This window comes from Vombatus ursinus, unplaced genomic scaffold, assembly GCF_900497805.2.
Source record: "Vombatus ursinus unplaced genomic scaffold, bare-nosed wombat genome assembly UNPS02014818.1, whole genome shotgun sequence".
Classification (NCBI taxonomy): Eukaryota; Metazoa; Chordata; class Mammalia; order Diprotodontia; family Vombatidae; genus Vombatus; species Vombatus ursinus.
In genome coordinates this window covers 49,355,230-49,371,853 of record NW_020954596.1, presented here as the reverse complement: position 1 = coordinate 49,371,853, position 16,624 = coordinate 49,355,230, and positions in this window count along the sequence as shown.

Sequence of the window (16,624 nt, the reverse complement as noted above, 5' to 3'; positions counted from 1 at the left end):
GGGGGGGGGGAGAAAGCTGGGGGGAGAAAATTTAAAACACAAAATCTTATGGAAGTGAATGTTGAAAACTAAAAATAAATTAATTAATTATTAAAAAAAAGAAATGATGAACAGATGGACTTCAGAAAAATCTGAAAAGACTTGTATGGACTGATGCTGAGTGAAGTGAGCAGAACCAGACCAATGCACATAGTAATAACCACATTGTGTAATGACTAACTTTGATAGACTTAGCTCTTCTCAGCAATACAAGGATCTAAGACATCTCCAAAAGCCTCATGATGGAAAATCCTATCCACATCCAGAGAAAGAGCTATGGAGTCTGAATGCAGATCGAAGCATACCATTTGATCTTTTTTTTTCCCTTCTGTTTTGTTTTGTCTCTTCTTTCTCATGGTTCCTCCTATTGGTTCTAACTCTTCTTTACAATGTGACTAATATGAAAATATGTTTACTGGAAATGTATATGTAGAGCCTGTATCAGATTGCATGCCATCTTGGGGAAGGAGAAGAAAGAGGAGGAAAAAAATTTAAAACTCAAAAGTTTATGGAAGTGAATGCTGAAAACTCAAAACAAATAAATTAACTTAAAACAATAAAAACAGACAAACAAAAAAAAAGAATTCCAAAGTCTTTCAAGGTTATTTTTCTTTATAATGTCATTATTGTATACATTGTTCTCATTCTGCTTACTTTGCCTTACTTCATAAAGGGTCTTTCCAGTTTCTTCTGAAATTGTCCATTTTGCCAATTCTTCTGGCATAATAATATCCTATTACATTCATCTACTCCAATTTGGTTAGCTATTTTCTAAAAGGGGGCATATCCTTGGTGACCAATTTCTGGCTACCCCAAAAAGAGGATATAAATGATAATTTTATTGTCAATTATTTTTTTACCTTATATATTATAAATATTTTATGTAATTAATATAATATAATAATTGTGTATAACTAATATTTTAAAATGTACCTTGTGCATTATTAATATTTTTGTACCGATAGATCATTTTATTTTTTCCTTGATTTCTTTGAAGTAGAAGCCTAGTAAATGGTACACTTGGGTCAAAGGGTATTTGTTTTCAGTTCTCTGCTTTCATTATTTCTTATCTTACCATTTCCCAAAGTTCAGTATCTCCTTGCAGAAAAGCACCATCAACCCAAGAGCACATTATTCTCTTGAACTATGCATCTCCCAAATCCAAATTTTACACTGACTTTACCCTTACTGGTAACTTGGCAATTGGGAATACACCAATAAACTAAGTCATACAAGGATGTGTTGAAGGAATTAAAGATGTTTGGAAAGAAAAGACTTGGGAGGACAAGCTAATTGTATTCACACAGAAGGTTGTGACTGGTTCTGCATAGTACCAGAGGGCAGAAAGCCTGGAAGTTGAAGAAAGAATTTTTACTCCATGTAAAGAAAATTTTCTTAATCATTAGAACTATTTAGGGGCAGCTGGGTGGCACAGTGGATAGAGTACTGGGCCTGGAGCCAGGAAAACTCACCTTACTGAGTTCAAATCTGGCCTCAGATACTTACTAGCTGTATGATCCTGGGCAAGTCACTTAACCCTCTTTGCCTCAGTTTCCTCATCTGTAAAATGAGCTAGAGAAGGAAATGGCAAACCATTCCAGTATCTTTGCCAAGAAAACCCCAAATGGGGTCATAAAAAGTTGGACATGACTGAAATGACTGAACAGCAAACAACAAGAACTATTTGGAAGTGGAAAAGGCTATATCAGAAGATAGTAGATTCTAAATTGCTGGAGGATGACTTGTTGAAAATTCTGTAGTGAGGATTCTTGTTTAAGTATGGATTGGATCAGATGGCCTCTAATATCCCCTAGCTTGATTTCTCTTTAAGGTTCTAGAAGAGACAAGATGGTACAAACCATAGTTAGCAATTTTTTCTTTTTTCTTCTTTTAGACTTAAATACTAAAACTTAAATACACAATAAGAAAGGAAATATGATAAACTTAAATATTGAAACTTAAATACAAACTAAGAAAAAAAAGCATTGCCATGTGCACGGCATAACAAGAGAGGATTCCAAATACACAGCAATAAATTTCCATTTCAAGAAAGCCTATATAATAAAAACTACATATAGCTAGCAATTTTGGTGCCTGGAGCGAGCAACCTGAAACAGTACCTCCTAGAGCAAGTAGAACTAAGCATGTTTTTAAATTGGCTTTCACATTTACAATCTCAAAATATCGGGAGAGGTAATTAAGTACGCCTCACACCAGGAGTAGGAAGAGAGACCCTAGGCTACCAGCCACCTATAAGAAGATTGCCCCACTCCCACCCCCACCCCAGACAGTCCCAGAGGGAGTGGAGAGCCAGTGATCCATTGTTGCTGATATGAGACAGGGCTGGGCTGTGGGAGGAGATCACCTGGCGTGTAGGCACTAGGGGTGAGGCAGTATGCCATCTGATAGCTTCCTACTTTTATTATACATGTTAACTAATTAGCTGGGGAACTGTGTGGATGTTCAGCTTGGAAAAGAATGAAAAGGGGAAGGAATTAAACAATTTTATTGTTCAATTGTTTCCGTCATGTCTGACTTTTTGTGACAAATCGTAAACAGAGTAAACATTTAACCATGATTTGAATGAAACTATCCTATAATGAATCTGTCAGAAAGTGACAAGACCACTTCTCAGCTGGGGACACGAGATACTTTTCCTAATCTCTGTTTTCCTCAAACTAGTTTGGGCTACTGGATCATGGGGAGTGGGATAGGGATGCCAGAATCCATCAGCTGGGAATTTATTCCCTGGGTCCTACCCATGCTGATGTCAGCCCTCCAGCAACTCCACTTTGGCCAAGAAGAGAAGGAGGACCACCTGTAAAATAGCTAGCAATAAGCAATAGATAGTGTGTGTGTGTGTGTGTGTGTGTGTGTGTGTGTGTGTGTGTATATCTTTTATATCCAGGTCCAGCACTCTATCCACTCTGCCCCCTAGTTGCAGTTGATTGGTTTGGACTAATTGATATCCAAGACCCCTCTTAGCTCTGGTATTCTTTGAACTTTCACATTCTCTTTTTCCTAGCAGTTATAAAAGCACTCTAGGTTATTTGAGCCCAGTGAAGAGACCAAAATCAACCTCTACTTAATTGTTGTCCTTCATCTATCTGTTGAGGTTTAGAGGTGCTGGGACTCCAAAATCACAATACGTGGGTCCTGCCCAAAAGAATTCAAGCCAAGCCTTCTTTCAGTCAAAGACAAGGTTTATTAGAACATCTGTCATATTGGGCAGACTCTTAAGGAATCTGAACATTAGTGAGCTATTAGCTAGATTGTAAGAATCTGAGCACCTTAATGGAGACAAGATGGACCTTATATACAGAAAGACTATGGGAGGGATCTAGGAGTGGCCAAGTAGTTTGCAGGGACTGTTAGGTAATAGACCGCTAGGGAGCTGGACCACATGGCCAAGGGAGATGATTGGGGGCCATAGGAAGGTAAGACTATGGAGGACTAGACTAGGTTAAGGGTAACAGAGAATTGGTAGCCACAATGAAAGGCCAGTTGATAGGATTATAGCCTCAGGCAAATGCCAGAGATTTGGCCGTGTGGGAAAGTACAGGGTTTTTCCTTTTTGGGGTCCAGATCCCATCCTCATCATATCCATGATGTGCCTGTCTGGTGGGGGCCTACTCCGTGAGTTACCTGGGCAGCAAGTGAACCATCATGTCCTCAGGCAAAGGCCTGCATATTGCATACTCCTATCTGCAGCAGAGAGCAAGAATAACCCCCCCCACCACTACCAGCCCCTTCAGTAACTTCTCTGTTCCTTTTTTTTTTGCCTTGTATCTGGAGATAGAATCCAGGGATCTGGGAAGCATGGCTGAATGCTCACTATGTCGGGGAAATCTACTCTAATTTCTTACCAGCTCTGGTATATGTGTTTGTATATGTATGCTTAGTGTAGATCAGGCCTTCCTAACTTTTTTGTCTTGGAGTCCTTTGGATCCTTTCCTTGAATAAGGTTTTAAATGAATAAAATAAAATACATAGGGATTACAAATCAAATCAATTATATTGAAACAAAGATGTAATATTTTTTCCATCTAAGTTCCTGGACCCTCTGGAATCTATTTCAGGTTAAGAACCTCTGGTATAGATATAACCAACACATGATACATATAGCATGTTCTAAAAATCTTAGTACAGTTTTATTAAAGTTTTAAAAGTATACCAAGACTTTTGGGATGATGAGGATGGGATCTGTACCCCAAAAAGGAAAAACCCTGGACTTTCCCATATGGCCAAATCTCTGGTGTTCACCTGAGGCTATCATCCTATCAACTGGCCTTTCATTATCACCCAAACTGACTTACCTTCCTATGGCCCCTGGTTACTTCCCACCCTTGACTCATCTATCTAGACTCCATTCTCCCTTGGCCGTGTAGTCTAGGTCCCAGGAGTTCTGTTCACCCCAGCTTACTGGCCACTCCCATTCAGATCTTCCTTAGACCCTCTCCTTCAGTCACCCCAAACTACTTGGCCACTCCTAGATCCCTCCCACAGTCTTTTTGTATATAAAGTCCATCTTGTCTCCATTAAAGTGCTCAGATTCTTATAATCTAGCCACTGCTCAGATTGCTTAAGAGTCTGGCCAATGTGATGGATGTTCTAATGTACCTTGTCTTTGGCTAAAAGAAGGCTTGGGTTGAATTCATTTGGGCAGGATCTGTGTGTCGTGATTTTGGGGTTCCAGTACATCTAAACCCCAACATTTTGGTGGCCCAGATCCCATCCTCATTTATGGGACACCCTTTATTTTACATGTACCATACAAGCAAATGTATAACTACTGCTTCAAGGTGTCCCAAAATTCTTGGTGTGTTTTAAGCTACTAAAACTTTTTTCTTTTTTTTTTTTAGTGAGGGCATAAAGCCAGATTTGAACTCAGGTCCTACAGATCCTAGGGCAGGTACTCTATCCACTGTATCACCTAGCTACCCCTCTAATACAGCTTTTTAAAGCTACTTTTAACCTTTAGTCATTTTAATCTGCACCAAGAATTTTGGGACACCCCATTTGATTCTCACAACAACCCTGGGAAGTAGGGAACTACTATTATCAGCATTTTACATATAGGGAAACTGAGGCTGAGAGAAGTTAAGTTACTAGCTCAAAGTCAAACAGTTAGTATTTGAGGCAGGATTCAAATTCAGGTCTTATTGACTCCAGATCCAGCACTCTGTCCACTCTGCCACCTAGCTGCAGGTGAGATAATTGGAGTAAATGATAGCCAAGGACCCTCTTAGCGCTGATATTCTATGACCCTCGTATTCTTTTCTTCCTATAATTTGAGATGTAGAAGCATTCTGAGCTGTCTGGGCCTGGAAGAAGTCAATAGACTTTTCAGCCTCTACTTAATTGTTGTCCATTATCTATCCAAGATGTGGCTTGTGGCATTGTGAAGAGAGAGTAGGCCCATAAGTCAGGAAGACCTGTATTCAAATCATACTTCTGACAAATACTGACTATATGACTCTTTGTTGTTGTTTAATCATTTCAGTCATGTCCAACTCTCCAAAACCTCTTTTGGGGATTTCCTGGCAAAGATACTGGAACAGTTTACCATTTCCTTCTTCAGCTCATTTTACAGATGAGGAAACTGAGGCAAACAGGGTTAAGTGACTTGCCCAGGGTCTCACAGCTAGTAAGTGTTTGAGGTCAGGTTTGAACTCATCTTCCTGAGTTTTCGTGACTCCAGGGCCAACACCTAGCTGCTCCTCTGTATGACTCTAGACGAGTGATTTAACTTCTCAGTGCCTTCAGACAACTCTCTAAGCCTATAAGGTGCAGAGTAGGGGCAGTTCTTTTTGGAGAGGAGGAACCCTTTCACTAGGCTTTGCTTAGAACATTGAAGCAACAGTTTAATATCTCTCCTGCCTCTCAAAATGTAAAATCTACTCCAAACAAAGAGGGGACTCCATCTCCACTGTCAGCTGTAAAATGTCAGCCACTGTGTTCTCTACAAATGCCCAAGGAGGAAATATGTCATTTTCTTTTACAGAATTGGAACAAGGGCTGTGTGCTCAGTCACGGAAGGTGGAGTTTCAATTACTCCTTTGTTCAAGGTCACTGTGGGGGTGCTGCTCAACTCCCAGGAGTGGCAGGGGTGGAACTGTTCATTAAATGTGATCAAGAATTTCCTAGGAGGGGCCAAAATTAAGTCACCTGTCTCTCCAAGATGGATTGAACTCAGATTTCTCTCCACCTAAAGAATTCCCTAAGGTGGGGTTGCCATACACCCAGAGGACACTTGGAACCAAGGCAGGGGTTGCCAGTAAGGCTTTCTATCTCCCCACATAGATCTCTGACTTGTAGCTGCAGACACAGGTTGTGAAAGCCAAGGCTGAGTGAGATGTTTAGCCTGAAGCAGGGTCCATCCCAAGGAGACAAGGAGGGGACATTTTCTAGGTCCAGAGAGCCCAGGCAAAGTTTCTGGTCACCTGTAACCTGAAAAAATAAAGCTAATAGAGTCCAAGGCATGGCCTGGAAAGTGAGAAACATATAACTCCACAGTAGTCATGGGAAAAGGAACACCATCTCATCAGCCTGGAGACACTATGCATCTTCCTTCCATGTTATTCTTATCAAGTTACCTCCCTAGTACTTACTTTGGGCATTTCCCTCCACTTTCTCTCAATATTGATGGCTTTCCCAGCTCAGCTGGGTGGGCAAAAGGCCCATAGGGCAGTCCTATGTTTCCTTAACTAAGTGTGAGCACTGAAGAGTAAAGCACAGCAAGGATGACTTACAGTGTAAGTGGAAAGAGGCACATAGCCAGGGAACAAATTTGATGGAAAGGTAGGCTGCTGGATCAAGGAAACAGATACAAATGGCAAAGGAGAACCGGGGGGGGGGGGGGGGTCTGTGCACCATGTGGCCCAGGAGGGCTGGTACAGGAAGATCTTCTAGTCTAAGACTTTTTTTTTGAGAAGTGGAGTCAACAAAAAGCTATTATAGAGGTAGTTAGGTAGTCCAATGAATAGAACACAGCCTGGAGTCAGGAAGACCTAAGTGCAAATATAACCTCAGCCACATACTAGTTATGTGACCTTGGGCAAGTCACTTAACCTTTGTCTGCCTCAGTTTCCTCAACTGTAAAATGGGAATAATAATAGCATCTACCTCCCAGGGTTGTTATGAGGATCAAATGAGATATTATTGTAAAAGCAAATAGTGAAGTGACTAGGACGTAGTAGGCACTTAATAAATGCCTTAATATATTTCTAATCCCGTACTATGTGCCAGGTACTGGCCTAAGATTTGAGGATGTAAAGAAAGGCAAAAGGCAGTCCCTCCTCTCAAGGAGCTCATAATCTAATGGGGGAGACAAGAAGAAAACAACTAGGGGGGCAGCTAGGTGGTACAGTAGATAGAGCTCCAGCCTTGGAGTCAGGAGGACCTGAGTTCAAATCTGGCCTCAGACTCTTGAAACTTACTAGCTGTGTGACCCTGGGCAAGTCACGTGACCCCAAATGCCTCACACACACACACACACACAAAAAAGCCAGAAAAGCTAAAAACCTGCTACACAACAAAAACAGAAAGAAAAAAAAAGAAAAAGAAAACAACTAGGTACAAACAAGGTAGAGACAGGATAGGTTGGAAAGAGGGAGGGTGCTAAGATGAAGAATGCCTAGAAAGGCTTCTTGCAGAAGGCGAGAGTTATACTGAAACTTGAAGGAAGTATCCATGAAGAGGAAGGGAGCTCAGACTTGGTGAGCACCAGCAACAATGCCCAAAGTCAAGAGATGGAGCATCACATGCACTCCACTCTGAGGAGGGGGAAGCCCTAGTTTGCCAGATGAGGAGGAAAGGAAAGATGTTTAATCCAACAAATATATTAAATATCTGCTCTGTGATGCATGGAAATACAGTGACAAATAAAGCCAGGGCTTTTCCTCTTAGGAAATTACAACTAGATTACAGCTACTCCAAGTAGAGGAGATAAGAAACCAAACAACTGTAGCACAAATTAGAATATCGTATGTGCATAGGAGAGACCAAAAGTGCTTTCATCATTCACCCCAGGTCAAGATTTCTTCAGGGAGAAGGATCAGGGAAGAATTCATGGAGAAGGGAGCACCAGAACTGGCCTGTAATTCTAACTCATTTTCATAGGGTTTTACTCATGACAAGTCCATGAGTAATCTGCTTCGTTTTATAAACAAGGAAATGGAGTGAGATTCGGAGAAGTTCATTGATTTGCCATTGGTCACACAGTTAGTAAATATCAAAGCTGAAACAAGATTCATAAACTCATAGCTTTAAAGTGGGAGAAGAGCTTAGAGGCCATCTAAGTGTAACCCCATTGATTTATAGATGAGGAAACTGAGGTCCAGAGAGAGGTTATATGATTTGCTCAAGACGGTACAGTTGAAATACATTCATTCATTTCTGGTGGAATTGCAAAAGTGTAGAATCTTTTTGGAGAGCAATTTGGCGTTACAGTAAAAGTCACAAAAATAATCACACTTTTTGGCACAATAATTCTATTAGTGGGAGTATAACCCAAAACTGTTACCAAAAAGGAAAAAAGAGCTTTCAAAAAGTTTCAAAGGAAGAAGAAGGAGAAAAAGAAGGAAGAAGAGGAGTAGGAAGAGGAGGAGAAGGAGAAGGAGGAGGAGAAGGAGAAGGAAAAGAAGAAGAAACCTATATGTCCAATAATAAGGGTCTGGTTAAATAAAATGTGGTACATTAATTCAACAGATATTATAATACAATTAAGACCAATGCACATGAGTAATACAAAGAGAGCTAGAAAGACCTTTATGAAATAATATATTTTTCTAAAAATCAGAACTTGAAGGCTAGACTATACATTAATCATGAGCACATGATGAAAAGTAAATGAGGATGAATGGGCAAAGATTCCTTATGGAGACCTGAGGAGAGAGATTGAAACAGGGCTATAATACTTCATGCACTAAAATCAATAGATTTGAGTATAACTAGTAACAATGCAAGTTTGGTTGCTTTTCTTCGTGATCTTCCAAACAAAGTTTCTAATTAAGCATTAATTTTTCAAAATCCCTAAACAAACAAATAAATATCTGGGCTAAGACTCAGATTTAGGCAACCTGATTCCAGATCAAGGACTCTTCCCTATGATGCGGTTCAGGGGTTCAAGGGTCCTGGGACCCCAATATCACAACACACGGGTCCTGCCTGAAAGAATTCGACCCAAACCTTCTTTCAGCCAAAGACAAGGTTTATTAGAACATTGTCATATTGGGTGGACTCTTAAGGAGTCTGAACATGAGTAAGCCATGGCTAGATTTTAAGAATCTAAGCAGTGGCTAGATTATAAGAATCTAAGCAGTGGCTAGATTATAAGAATCTAAGCAGTGGCTAGATTTTAGGAACCTAAGCCTCTTAATGGAGACAAGATGGACCTTATATACAGAAAGACTGTGGGAGGGATCCAGGAGTGGCCAAGTAGTCTATGAGGTAATAGAATTCCAGGGACCTGGACCACCTGGCCAAGGGAGAATGGAGAAGTGGCCTGGGGCCATAGGGAGGTCCACAAGGAAAAGCCAGTTGATAGGATTATAGCCTCAGGGGAACGCCAGAGATTTGGCCATGTGGGAAAGTCCAGGGTTTTTCATTTCTGGGGCCCAGATCCCAACCCCATCACCTATCCCACTTTACTCTGACAAATAGGTCAAAAAAATCAGGAAGAAATTCAGGGAAAGGGTATTTTAGACAGAGGAGATGAGCATGAGCAAAGATACTGAAGCAAGAAAGGAAAGGACAAATAAATAATTCATTTTGGCCAGAGTATAGGTCACGTCAACAAGAGTGTCAAGTCTGGAAAGGTAGGTTGGAGCCAAATGAAGGGCCTTGTATGCCAGTCTAAGGAGTTTAGACTTTAGTCACTGAACAATGGGGATTTAATCAAAGATTTTTGAACAAGGAAAAGATGTGATCAGACCTGCTTATTATGAAAATTAATCTATTAGGAAAACTACCAGTCAGGGACACTAGTTAAGAGGTTATTGCAAAGTTCTAGCCCTGTGTTGTTCAGAGCCCTTCCTAACCTAGCCCCACCCCCATCTTTCCAATCTTCTTGTACTTTGTACCCTTCCTCTGCCCTCCACACCCCCTCCCCCCATACTCTTCTATGTAATGATACTGGTCTTGCCATTTCATGAAAAGACATTCCATCTCTTGGCTCCAAGATTTTTTTTCTGGCTGTCCCCTATGCCTGGAATGCTTTCCCTCCTTACCTCTACCTACTAGTTTCCCTGGTTTTCTTCAAGTCCCAAATAAAATCCCATTTTCTACAGGAAGCCTTTCTCAATCCTTCTTAATTCTAGTGCCTTCTCTCTGTTAATTAATTCCTATTTATCCTTCATATATCTTGTTTGTATATAGTTGTTTGCTTAACATCCCCCCCCCCCCACACATCAATTTGATTGTGGGTTCCTCAAGGACAGGAGTCATCTTTTGCCTTTCTGTGTATCCCCAGTGCTTAGCACAGTACCTGGTACATAGTAAGCACTCAAAATGCTTATCAACTGACCAAAGGAAAAGTAATCTGGGCTAGCTGGTGGCATTGGGCATGACAAGGAAAGATATGGTTTCAAGAGATATTGAGAGGTAAAATTCTGAGGACTTGAAAACTTAGTGTGGAAGAAGAGGAAGAGAAGAAGGCCTTAGGTTATTCCAAGGTTTTGAGTCTGGTAACTGAGAGAAGGATGGTTCTCTTAACTTCAAATCTTAGCTCTAGAGCTGGAAAAGACCTTAGAGATAATATAGAACAGGGGTTCTTAATCTTTTTGGTGTCATGGACCCCTTTGGCAGTCTGGTAAAGCCTATGGACCCCTTCCCAGAGTAATGTTTTAAAAGAAATTACATAAGATTACAAAGGAAATCAATTGTATTGAAGTGCAATTATAAAAATATTTGAAAAAATAAACAACCTTGCAGATTTCCACATTAAGAACCCTTGAGTTTTAAATGACCTGACCAAAATTGCCTAGGTAGTATGCAATGAAGTTTTTGGGTCCCATGGCTCCAAGATTAGTGATCTTTCCACCGCATCACACCATATCCTGTTTCAACAAAATTAGACAGGACAATGGAAAAACCAATAAAGAGCAGCAGCACTAATCATATCTATTCCCTTACTTTGTTCATTGTTTCTTTCATTTGGTCAACAGAGAGGTGTTAAACGGCACTGAGATTGGTAAGCACTTTAATCTCCTAATCGATTTCTGGTTTCACCGGTGTGAGATTCCTTTCCATCAACCTGATGACAACTTCTTCAGGTCCTAGTAAACCATCACCATAAATGGTGGTGGCCAATTGGGGTGGCTTCTCCTAGGCCAGTGCTTGGACAATAGTTAATCACCAGATCCAAACTCAAAACCAGTCCAGTTTAAGCGATTCTTCCAAAGCGGGTGCTCTATGGGCATAGACGCCAAGCTCAGGGTCTCCTCCGTGTCCTGAAGAGTATTGAAGAACTCTCGTGGATGGCAATGGGGGGAATAATGAAACATAAGTAAAAACACAGTCCTCTCCAGGAGCTTACAGAAGATACACTACGATGGAGTTGAAAGAAGACCGGATTTGAAATCAGAGGACCTGAATTTGTAGAGTCGGAGGCCCTGGCTCTGTGGGACCTTGGGCAAGTAAATCATTGAACCTCTCTGAGCTCCAGCTTCCTCATCTATGAAATGAATGAGTTGACGACCCAAATGGCCACTGAGGTCCCTTCCAGCTTTAGGTGTATGATCTAGTGATCCTCGGTAGCCTCTGAGCGTCCTTCCAACTCTAAATCTGATGAACTGGGGACATTTTTTATTTCTATCGCCAAACCGAGGAAGACAATCAAAGACTGAGTCTTAGGCTAACAGACAACGGACTTCAAGGTCAGGTCTGACTGATAAATAGGAGATATTCTTGGGTGGGTGCTGTATATGTGATTTCATCCTGGGCAGGACAAAAGAAGGACCATGGTAAACATTGATTGTCATAGGACATTTCATTGTATACTTGCGGGGGAAAAAAAAGGAAAATTACTTTCCTAACCTTGCATGCTGAATACCTGGAACTGCAAGTGAAAAGCCAATTGAGATAAAAACTTCCCTGAAACAGAAATATTGATAATACCTCCCTCCCTTTCTCTTTCCATTCCTCCCTCTTCCTTCCTACTTTCCTCCTCCTCCTCCCTTCCTTCCTTCTTTTCTTTCTTTCTACCTTTTTCCTTCCTTTCTTCTTTCCCTTCTTCCTTCCCACCATCCTTTGTTTGTTTCTTCCTTCCTTCCTTCCCTCCCTCCCTCCTTTTTAATTTTTTCTTTCCCTCCTTCCTTCCTTCTTTCTTTCTTTCCTTCTGTCTTTCTTGACTGGGTCTCCCCATCTTTTCCAGGATGGAAGTGCAAGGTTACTCATGGACTCCATCGCCCTACTGATTGGCACAGGAACTTTGACCTGTTTCTTTTTTCCAACTTGGGCTGGTTTGTCCCTTCCTTAAACAACTTGGTAGCCCCCTGCTCCTGGGAATTCACAGTACTTATGTAGAACTTAGTGTGGACACTCATTCAACATAACCCACTGCAGCTCAGAACTTCAGAGCTTAAGAGATCCACCAGTCTCAGCCTTCCTGGTAGCTGGGATTATAGGAATGTGTCACAATACCCAGCCTACTTAATTTTTTAATAATGAAAAACTGGAAACTACCTTTATATCCAACAACTCAGAAGGGTTGAGTATATCAACATAATGAAATACTATCACTCATAAACATGACAAATTCAAAGAATACAAGGAAATATGGTAAAAAAAAATTATTCAAGTGATACAAAGAGAAGGTAACAAGATTAGAACATATGCACTGACTAATTTTTTAAAAATAACATTAGTAATAAAGTTTTATAAGTACAAGCAAAAATAGATCAAAAGAGGACAAAAGAAATAGTCGTTGTTTCTTTAAAAACATTCATATTGCATACACACACATATACTCTCTTTTCATCAAAATGTGTGAGGCAGAATGGCATAGTGGATTATTTTGGGAGGGGAAAGATTATTGAAAAACTCATGACTCCAAAAGGTTATAAGCTGCTTGAGGTCTTCTACTTCTTCCAATTAGATCCTGGGAAAGTAAGTATTTATTGATTGATAAAAGGATTAGATTACTGGGATCATGGAATGTTAGAAATAGCAAGGATCTTAGAGGTTTTCTAGTCCATAACCTTCTTTTTACATATGGAAAAAGTGAGGTCCAGGGAGACTATATTTTACTCTTTGATCCAAAGTTGATGGCTCTGCCCTCTGCCCACTATCATCATTCTGGTATATTCTATACCCGCTTGGATTACTTGGCCTTTCAAACCTCCAACAGTCACTGTTTCTGGCCTTATGGCTTGTTTAGACCCCTCAGACCGCCGGCCTCAGGTATTACATGTTTACAGTTCAAAGAAAGCCACTTAGAGCTCACAGTCATAGTCTTTTGTTGTTCATAATGGAACACTGAATAGTTATGCTAAGGAGCACTGGGTCCTGGCCTTGCTACTGTGTAGCTGCAGGACCCTGGCCAAATTACTTCCCCTGTCTACGTTCCAGCGTCTACATCAAAATGATGGGATTGGACTGGATGATCCCTAGGTCCCTTCCAGCTCTGTGATTCCATTCTATTAGGAGGCTTGCATGCTCACTCCAAGCTAGCCCCAGAACTTTTCAAAAAAGAGCCTTCCCGAAGTTTCTGACCTTGCTTAAGGCACAGGGGAAGAGCACAGAGCACATGGGACCCCTAGTGGTTCAGTGGCAAATTACTGGCTTCAGAAAACACATTTTCAAAGTTCATTCATAGACTCGTTCATTTAATGCATATTTTTAGAGCTGGAAGGGACCTTAGAAATCATCCATTTCAGTCCCCTCATTTTTCAGATGAGGAAACTGAGGTCCAGGGGAAGGTTTAGCGACTTGTCCAAGTCAGTGGTATTTATTCATTAGATTATTCACTGAATGCCTACTGTGTACAAACTGCTTTGCTAGGTAAACATTGCCTAACAGTTCAGGTTAGCTGAGTTTGCCTCCAAACTAAGTACAGGCCAAGAGGGCAGTCACATACATGTATGATTTGAGTAACACAACAGCCTTACCTGGCTAAACATTCTCTCTCTCCCTCTCCCTCTCTGTCTCTGTCTCTCTGTCTCTGTCTCTCTCTGTCTCTCTGTCTCTCTCTCTTTCCTGTGCACTTGCGTGTGAGATTCCAATCATTTGAGTTACTCTCTGGGGTTAGGGCATTGCTTCCAGAAGGCCTTTATTAAAATGCAAATAATAGTACCTAGAAAGGGCACATGAATATATTTGTATTCATCAATATCACAACTGATCAAGGCTCAATAGCAGGGGGACCATAATCACTCTAAATCTCTGAGCCTCAATTGTCTCATCTATAAAATGGGAGTGTTGGATTATGTGATCTCTGAAATCTCTTCCATCTTGAGGATTCTATATGATTTCTGAGGGCAATTAGGTGGCATAGTGGATAGAGTGCGAGTCCTGGAGTCAGGATGACCTGAGTTCAAATCTGGCCTCAGACACTTACTAGATGTGTGACCCTTGCCTCAGTTTCCTCATCTGTAAAATGAGCTGGAGAAGGAAATGGCGAACCACTCCAGTATCTTCTCCAATAAAACCCCAGATAGGGTAGTAACCTATTTGTGACCTGTGTAGAGTCGAAAACAACTGAACTGACCCAACAACAACAACTATCATCTCCGAGGCCTCTTTCACCTTGATAGTTCTTTATTACTTGATGACTCAAATTCTCACTCTACACTAAGTATAAAGACATTTAAAACTTCTCTGGCATTTCTGGCCTCAAGTCTATGGTTCTATATGAGGATTCTGGGTACCAGAGAAGAGATGCAAAAGAGGAGGCAAGAAGCACGAGATAAAGGGGCAACTAGATGGCGCAGTGGATAAAGCACCAGCCCTGGATTCAGGAGGACTTGAGTTCAAATCCAGCCTCAGACACATTAACATTTACTAGCTGTGTGACCCTGGGCGAGTAACTTAATCCCATTGCCTAGTCAAAAAAAAAAAAAAAAAAGAAACAGAAGATAAAAGCTGCCTAAAAACAACAATGTTGATATCTTACAGGTACATAGCACTGCATGCAGGAACCCTGTGAAAAAGGTGAGGCTGGCATCATTAGCCTAATTTTACAGAAATGAAAGAAACCAAAGCTTAGAGAGATTAATTGAGAGGCCCATGTGATCGAGTGTTAGAAGACAAAGCTGGGGCTAAAATCTAGGAATCCACTCCTATCATGGAACTTTTTATACTGTACCCTCTAGGGCAGGCCTGCACAACATATGGCCTGCAGGCTGCTTGCAGCCCACCAAAGGATTTCAGGTGGTCCTCGAGAGTGCCACCGGGCACTCTCTCTTGTTTGTCACATGACCGGTGGCAACCAGCCACCATCAGTCTGTCTCTAGTCTTCTGCATCCAGAAGAAGTTTAGCCTACTTTAATTTTGGCCCCTACCTACTGCCAAGTGGTGTGGGTCTGCTCTAGGGTTTGGCCAGGTCCAGGAAAGGTTGATGGGGGCAGAGAATTCTAGAGGCAAGTATATCTTAGAAAAATTTGCTTCAAGCACCAACCAAAAGTGGCCTGGGGTGAACCAGTAATGAAGTTTCTCTCTGGAAGACTGTTTGATCATCACCTAAAGATAGATCCTTCTAATTTTTTTTTTCATTTTAATTCAATTTTATTTTCAGTACCAAATTCTCTCCTTCCCCCATCTCATTTATTTGTGCTATATAGTCATAAAAGGCCAACGTAGAACTAAAGTTGGCTGGCATTTAAATATCTACTATTTGTTAGATGCAAAGGTTCATGACTCAGAATCTCTGACCTTAAAGAGCTTACAACTTAATAACAGGAAAGATATAACATGTACAGAACCGGAAAACAAAGCAGAAGGAGGGAAGGATTACTTCCAAGGGAAAAGCCCTGGGAAGTCTTCATGAAGCATGTGGAGTCTTAATGGACCTTGAAGGAAAAGAAAAAGAAGGATCAGAGGAAGCAAAGACAGGCCTGCCAAAAAGAATAGGGATCAAATTTCACAGTTAGGTCACCACTGTGTGGTGGGATAGAATGTAAGTTCCTTAAAAGCAGGGGCTGTAGGGGCAGGTACAGTGGATAGAGCACCGGCCCTGGAGTCAAGAGGACCTGAGTTCAAATCCAACCTCAGACACATAACATTTACTAGCTATGTGATTCTGGGCAAGTCACTTAATCCCAGTTGCCTCACCAAAAAAAAAAAAAAAAAAAAAAATGCAGGGACTGCTTAACTTTCGTCTCTTCCCCCTGCTCCCCTAGTACTTATCAAAATGCCTAGCACGTAGTAGGTACTTAATAAATGCTCCTTTATTGATCAAGGAACAGAAACACAGTCACACCCACCCTAATAACTACAGGGTGATTCAAATAACATACAAAGTCCACGAACATTCTCACACAGAGGGTATAAGAAAACGTGTATATTTGCATCATGGTCAACTTTTGGGTCCCGTTCCCAGTCTGCTCCTCCCCCACCCCCCCATGAAATTGCTTTGAGAAGATGGACT